Here is an 8,152-nt window from a genome sequence, read left to right as displayed (position 1 = left end):
GGAAATATTAGGCGGACATCCATAAATGCAGCAAATACACACAAAAAGCTGAAAGAGGCACTATCCTGCATCGTTCATGCATCGAGTACTCATGTAAGTTAGAAAAAAAAGGGAACACTGGCAGGACGGGAATGTATATTATTCCGAATACATTACCTGAAATGCTCAGTGACAAGTTTTGCAGTTTTTTTTCATCACTTTTGACGATGCTTATACGCCCGTGCTGTGCACAGATGCACAGACGTGTGTATGGGAGTCTGCTTGTGTTTACTTCATCAGCACCTGCATCCTAGTCACCTCTCGGCAGCGGATTTTACACTTAACCTGACAAAAGTGCCTTCGGCCGTAAGAAACACATTTGCTTTCCACTGTTCCTTAGGCAGAATATTACATGATTGGCTTCCTCTGCGAGAAGGGGAAAAAAAATCACTGCTCTCACATGGTTTTAAGGGCTCAGATTTGGTAAAACAAAATAAGAATTTAAAAGAAAAAAAAAGAAAAGATTAACCAAATAAAATGAACACAAAGAATATTTTGCGACAGCCGTGACTTTGATTTCCTCCATGACAGTTTTTGGCTCCAATAGAGCATAGTTTATTGTGTGTTTATTTGCATTCCTTAGTGTGCGTGTGTGTGTGTGTGTGTGGGTGTCAGCACATGTGTATCTAGGGGGCTGACTGTGGAGGGGTTAATGGAGTGCTGATTGCCTGGCGGTAAGCAAGCATCAGTGGGTAATTGCAGAGCCGAGGTGCGAAGGTGCTAAAATAAAGACACATTTCAAATTCGATCACTGAGCCTCTATGTAGGATCTGTGTGAACGGGGTGGCGGGTGACACAGGCAGAGGGCGCTGGTAGTTCTATATGAAGCCCATGGTGATTGTTTGAACAACAGGCATTCGCAGTGATACCAAGTAACAGGTGTCAATCTAAATGCAATGCATAGAACAACTACCTCCCTGGAAGATATTATATGTTATTAGTAATTCAGTGATGCCTCTAGGATTTCTTTAAGCCCCGGGTGGCAGGTTTTGTGCTGTTGCTTCACCTCGGTTGAAGCATCATGCTTCTGTTTAGCCATGCTCAACACATAAACATCATGAAGTTCCTCAATTCACTATTAACAAAATGAAGCCAACTTCCTTACAGATGGCCGATGATGTAACCTATGTCAGGTTTTAAACGTTTGGGTACTGTGTACCGACAGACCTAGTGCCACCCACTGGCGTACAGTAAAACTGTACTACTTCTGAACCACTAGCCACAGGTTGACGCTTGTAATTTAATGTTAGCCAGAGATGCTATACAGTGGAACCTCAAGATGCAAGCGTCTCAACATACGAGTGTTTCAAGATATGAGCAAGCCTTTGAGTACATTTTTGTTTAGCGATACGAGCAAAGAATTGAGATACGTGCACGCTTACAGACACCGACGCAAGGTGGCCAGGCACTCGTTCACTTCACGTGCTCGTCGACTTCCGTACGCATCTCCCACGAGTCTTCCATATGGTGTTTGCGTTTTCTTTGTAATTTTCTCTCTTAGAGAGACTTTCTCTCTCTAAGAACTCATAATTAAAACCACATTTTATTTTATATCACGGGAATCCTTATATACTATCATTTTTAGTGTATGTCTCTATAGCAATTAAAAACATGTTTTTTTCCATTGTTATTAGCACCAATAAGGGAGTTTTTTTAGAGGGCTGGAACTGATTAATTTTTTTTCTGTTATTTCTAAGGGGAAAAAATGATTAGCGATACGAGCACCTCGAGTTATTAGCTCGGTCCTGGAACGAATTATGCTTGTATCTCGAGATTCCACTGTATCTGCAAAACAGAGGTCAGCGTTGTGTCACACACATACACTAAGACCAAAAGGTGGGACTCTAAAGGTCTTTGTGTGTGCTGCCATTTTTATTTTTTATTCCTCTTTGAATTTATGCCTGCTTTAAGCCTCACCGCGGTGAACCCTGCTTGTGTTGCTTGGCGACAAGGTTGCCTGGGAGCAGCACTTTGATGAACAGTCGCAGTGGTTTTGTGGACGCCCTGCCAACACATTGACAACCAGGACAGACAGGCAGACAAACACACGCTGGAGTGTAAACACACATGCCACAGTGTGGCAGACCCAACACAAATGCCCCCCCACTGACCAATGACAGGGTTTCCAATTTATTTAACTGCAGCATGGCCTTAAGCTACTGCTCAGCTTGTTCGCTTTATTTATCATCACTTTATTCTCAGCATGTTTTCAAGTTCTTCTTCTGTTCACTTCAGTCTTCAATTATAGCCAGGCCTGTAAATAATCACAGCCTGGTAATCATCAACAGACACAGGCCGAGCTTATGCTTTTTTTCTAAAACTCTATTAAAACATTTTATGGAATTATTTCCCTTCTTTATAGATGTAATATAAAATGTGTGAAAAACAAAACAATAAAAAAAATATTCACAACTCACATTAATTATTAAAATTATTCACAAGTCACATTCATTATTAACATTTTTCACAAGCATTGGATGAAAAAGGCCAAATCAAAGTACATGGGATCTACATGGAAATTGCTTAATGTAACTCACACCACACACGGTGTGTAAGAAAATATCAATATGCATATATTGCAATGTTTCACGATGCTGTATCAATATTGTACAGCACTATATTGATTTTTTTAATTAATATAACGCACACTGAACCCATATATATCATTTAATGTGGTTACCATGTCTTACCACATGGGGTTGCACTGGCTTTCATACATATTTTCATGATTATGTTCTCAGTCTGAATCGAGATGGTGAGGAGAGAATTCCCATTAGTAAGTTGAAGGGGTTCTGGTAAGACAGATGACGTATAGGTTATAATTCAGTTATTCATCATTTTAATACACTGTCTAATAAGTATTTCACTTTTTAGGAATGGGTGTTGTATGTTTAGTTGAATGAGAACAGTAGTTCGTAGAACCGTGTGAGCCCTCTGAGAACTCTAAGCATGGCGGCTACAGCTTATTGCGTGAAAGTATTATTTTAAAACCAATATTGTTCTTAAACCAATCATAGTTCCAGGAATGTTCCCTATTCTTTGAACCCATTGCAGTACTTTTTGTATCATTGTGAACAGTGTAAACTAACTGGCAAAAAATTAGCACGATGCTAACGCGGTTGACATGAGGTTGTGATAGTCGTATTGGATTTCACAACTGTGATGGACATAATGTGTGTTTACTTGTTTTCCAACAATTAAACTGTTTTTTTTTAAATAAACAATATAATCATGCCTATAGTTTTGCAGTACATTGCAAATATAGCGTATCGTTGCCTCAGTATCGTGATACACATCTTATCACCAGATTCTTGCCACACACACTGACTGCAGCTCAACCACCGTCAACCAATTTCCCAGTTCACGTTAAAGTCATAACAGTTCCCACTTCAAATAACATTTCCCTTTGTTCCACACCCATGTCTCCTTGTCCAACATGGTTGAGACTCTGTCTCTGACTAGTTCATAAAAGCTTTCACAGCTGCTGTAGGAGAGAAAAAAGTTCTCCCTGTGCATGTAAAAATGTGCTTTGCATTTCCAATGGTTTCAGCAGCATTTCAATTATGGCTGCACACACAGAGCCACAAGTCTTTCCAGCTGGCTGCATACACAAATGCACAAACTAATGTCTGCTATGTTTGGGGTTATGATAAGGGGCTGTGAGGGGGGCTGCCTGCAAACATGCAGCTGGTGGAAGACAGAGTACACAACTTGCCAGGAATAAATTAAGATTACCCCTGGAACACAACTATGTCTCCTGCAAATGATGTTTTTGTACAACTGAGCTCCAACAACAGACACTTTTTGTCCATGGATTAGAGTTTTTATAAAGAACTAATGGGATTTTTTTGTGGTTGTTATTGTTAATTTACTTACGTATTTAAACTAATTATTTCAACAGCTTGTTATCATATTTTTATAAAGAACTGGGATTTTTTTGTGGTTGTTGTTAATTTACTTACTAATTATTTCAACAGCTTGTTATCATCACATTATTCCTGCCACAAATGCACAATAAAAATATTTAAATCATATAAATGCAGTGTTTTTTGCCCTTTACCTATTACATTATACTTTAATAAAAATGTTTTTTATTTTAACTTTTAATTTAAATTTAAATCACAGTGAAAATAAACTTTTTAACTGATTTCTTTTTTGCTTTTAGGGAGTATTTATATTACTTAAAAAGTTAAAATTAAAATAAAGTTTTGTGTATATTGTTGAAAATCCTCAAAATAAATATTTCCATTGGCAATTCAAAAAGCAAACTGAGAGCAGTATTCTTGCTCTAATTTTAAAAATCTCATTAAAAACAATATTATATATTATATAAAATATAATTTAACAACATAAGGCAAACATTATTATTCCATTACTTAATGGAATATAGCTGAAATCTTAATTTTAGCTAAATCCAAAAATTTATTTATTCTGTGGGAGAGTGAACAGATGACTGGTGAGTGAGGGAGCATGTGCAATAAGTCAATAATAATCTATAAGATAATAATAACCACGATTTCTGTAGATTCTTACATACATATATATATAGATATCAAAATAAAAAGACGTTGTCTCTCCGAGAGGCCGAGACATCGACCATTGCTAATACACTAACTCTAAGTTGTTGGAACACCACCACAATGACAATAGAGATGTTTGTTTGTTGTGTTTGTGAAACCTCCACTCTCCACTGGCAAAACTAAATGACCTGTGAAAGCAGCTATGGGGAACACACAGCTGCAGTGTAGAAACAGATGGACCTTTTTACAGACGTACACCGCTAACTAGCCATGGGTGAATTTGGAGGGACAACAGGGACAACGGCAATGTTCCCGTCACATATTAGAGGGTGGATTTTCCTAGTATTGATACACATGAACAGCGATTTAAATCAGAAGACGTCGATGCACTGGGAGTATTTCAGACACGTTTCTCCTAATCTTTTTGACAGTCAGATGCTATTAACTGCTGCCCAGACGCTGCTGGTTTATAAAGAGTGCTCAGCCACATGCAAAACTTCTGTCTGTGTAATATGCCGTTTATGTTTTTGTGTTTTGGGAATCCCTGGCTGCTCCACTTTCCACTTTTTGCATCTTCGTCCTTCGAGCAAGACAATTTCTCCTATGCATTATGAGCTACATAAATGGTCAGCATGTTGGTTGGTCCATTGGTTTCAAGAGTGCATATTTTTATGGTTGACATGTTTGACAATATTTCATTTTTTCATCATTTTTAAAAAATTTTTTTTAACTATTTTTGTTATATGTACAGGGTCAAGAAATAATGATTGGCTGACACATTAACAATCAAATTAAGGTGTGTCTTAATCGTCTGGTAAATTAATTAATAACCAAATAACAATACATACATATAGACATACATCAGATATTAGATTAGGTTAGATCAAACGTTATTGATCTCACAATGGAGAACTTATACTTATACATGTATGTATGTGTGTATGTAATAATCATGTTAAATCTCTGCATATATAGTGAGAACAACAACAGAAGTGAAGAGAGATTATAGGAAAGCATGAGAACAACGCTCGTGTTTCAGATCTGCCTTTACAGTATGGCCTAGCATGGTCGTTGATTTGTGCCATCATTAAGAACAAGGAAGCAATAAAAGAAGCTAAGGTTGTCAAAGGAGTGACTGTGATCACCAAGCAAAGATCTCAGACATTAGAAGAAGTGGAAAAGTTGCTACTGACTTGGATCAACGAAAAACAAGTTGGCTGGTGATTAATAGACAATTAGACAATAAATAGTGATAAAGAAAATTTGCAATATATATATTTATGTGTATATATATATATATACAGTATGTAGAAGGAGTTATTAACATGGAGACGTAACAAGACAAATATGCAGAGCTATAACAAATGTATGTATATATATATATATATACATATTTATGATAAATTTACTCTATACATATATAACTGCACACCTAGACTTCATACAGCATATACACAGAGAAAGAGAAATAGCTTTGCTATAACTCTACGCTTGTCTCCCTGCCTTTCCAAGTGCCTGAAACTATTTTTAAAAGCACAGCAAATAAAGAATAAATAAACCAAATAAGTATATAACAAACTGTAACTCACTGACATCTGTGGCTGTAGGCAATAGCTGTAAGAGCCGAGTCTGTAAATTGAAGCAAAGGGTCAGAGGAAAGAAAGTGCTCAACACTGAGAACCAGGCAACGTACAGCATATGTAGGTGAAGAGTGATTTTTGTATCTGTACTTTTTGGAGCTTTTCTGCAGTTGTGATCGGACAAAAAGTATCAAATATCACCTGGTCATTAATCAACAGGCCAAGATCTACAGAAAATAATAGAACATTAAGAATTCATTAACAGGCTTTAAATTACAGTATGTATCCAAGCTACACAAACAGCACCAGCACAATAGCCAGGTTTGCTTCAAATGTATTAAGATGCACATAATCTGTCAACAAAAAAAGAACATTTAGATTTATCACATGCAGTAGAGACACTGCTCGTTTCTTTTAAGTAAACAATAAAGAAGTTATTTTTGGCAGTTTGTCATTTTAAACCCCACACCTCCATTTCCCAGCGTTTTTCTCTGTCCTGTCCTCATCTGACAGCGACGGAAACATCAGTGGTGACAGCAGCGCAGGTGACAGAGGCCACACTGCTCTGCCACACAGCCATCTCGCAGGCTGTTGCCTCCCTTCTGATCCTCCTACTCTCACCTCCCTCCTCTGCACTTCCTCCTCCGGCTCCCTGTCTATCTAAGTTGACAGACACTTGTGGAAGACGAGGGGTCGACACGGGGCCAAGAGTTTTCGTGTGGTTGCTGCAGTAGATGAGTGCTTGTATTTGTCAAAGCCTTTATTTTTTGGTTACTTATATATATTTTTTTCATCAATTGTAGCTTTTCCCAGATGGTTCCTTTTCATCAGTGTTACATCATCTCCGTTAGGAAGAAATACAGGAAGATAGACTTGTCTAGCTGTGGCCAAAATGGCAGCATATCACAATTTCAAGATGTGGTATGAAGTAGAATGAATTAATTCTTTTCCACATTTGGTTGATCTTATTAAAAAAAAAAAAAATCAACCAGGAGAATAACTAGTCCACCAAACAAAAACATTACAAAAAGGATATGTAACAAAATATAATAAACCTCTGGTTTAAAGTTACTCACAATTTTGTAAAATCTCTGCCTGTTTAACTGAAGACAACCCCGCCATACTCGCAGGAATTGAAGAAAGACGCTCAATAAGATCTTCTTCAAATATCTTCTTTCATAGCATCTACTGCCACCTAGCGGTACAATATTTAATTCTTCTGGCTGTCACCATGCATTGACGAACAAAGAAAAATTATTTGCAGTAAATAAATAATAATATAATGACCTCTGACCTCACAGGGCTTAGGAATAATTGGTTTAGTAGACACTTTTTGAGTGAAAATATACAGTATATCAATTCACTGATTTTTGAAGAAAACCAGAGATTAATTCATTAAAGTGAACTATGACTCATTCACGATTCAGTTTATGCCAATCTATTCAACAGGACTTTAAATGTCAGCACCACTTAAAAGCTGTCTCCAGTCAATGACACCCAGACAACTGCTCAGTCTGTACGGATAATTTAATTTTTTCTTAGTGGTAACGTGGTGCTATCACAGCATGCCTTCTGCAACAAATCTGCACTTTAATACCCTGCAGAGTCAGCTGGTCTGTACTTTAAATGCATTTCTTTTTTAAACGCTCGTTGCAGGAGCAACTATTACACCAACAACTTTCCCCTTGAGAATAGTATTTAAGATGGTTCGTTTCATACAAAGTCTTCTTTGTATGAGATACATCATGAAATTGCTTTTTACCTTGTGAAACCTATTAAATATATTGATAAAATATCTCTGGAAAAAAGACAAGAGCAAAAAGAACAAAAATATGGCGTACAACCGGGTAATGTAAACAGAGCCGTCTTCCTCGTCAGAATGAGGGAACAAGACACTAGTAATACATTTTTATGTAGGGATTGTGGCGACGGAACTGCAAAATGTCATAGGTTCGAGGATATTGTAAACCAAGGACTCCCTGTACTGGAAATGTATCAAATTTTTCTAAGGTT

Source organism: Cynoglossus semilaevis, chromosome 1 (assembly GCF_000523025.1).
Source record: "Cynoglossus semilaevis isolate Cse_v1.0 chromosome 1, Cse_v1.0, whole genome shotgun sequence".
Classification (NCBI taxonomy): Eukaryota; Metazoa; Chordata; class Actinopteri; order Pleuronectiformes; family Cynoglossidae; genus Cynoglossus; species Cynoglossus semilaevis.
This window is presented reverse-complemented; position numbering follows the sequence as displayed.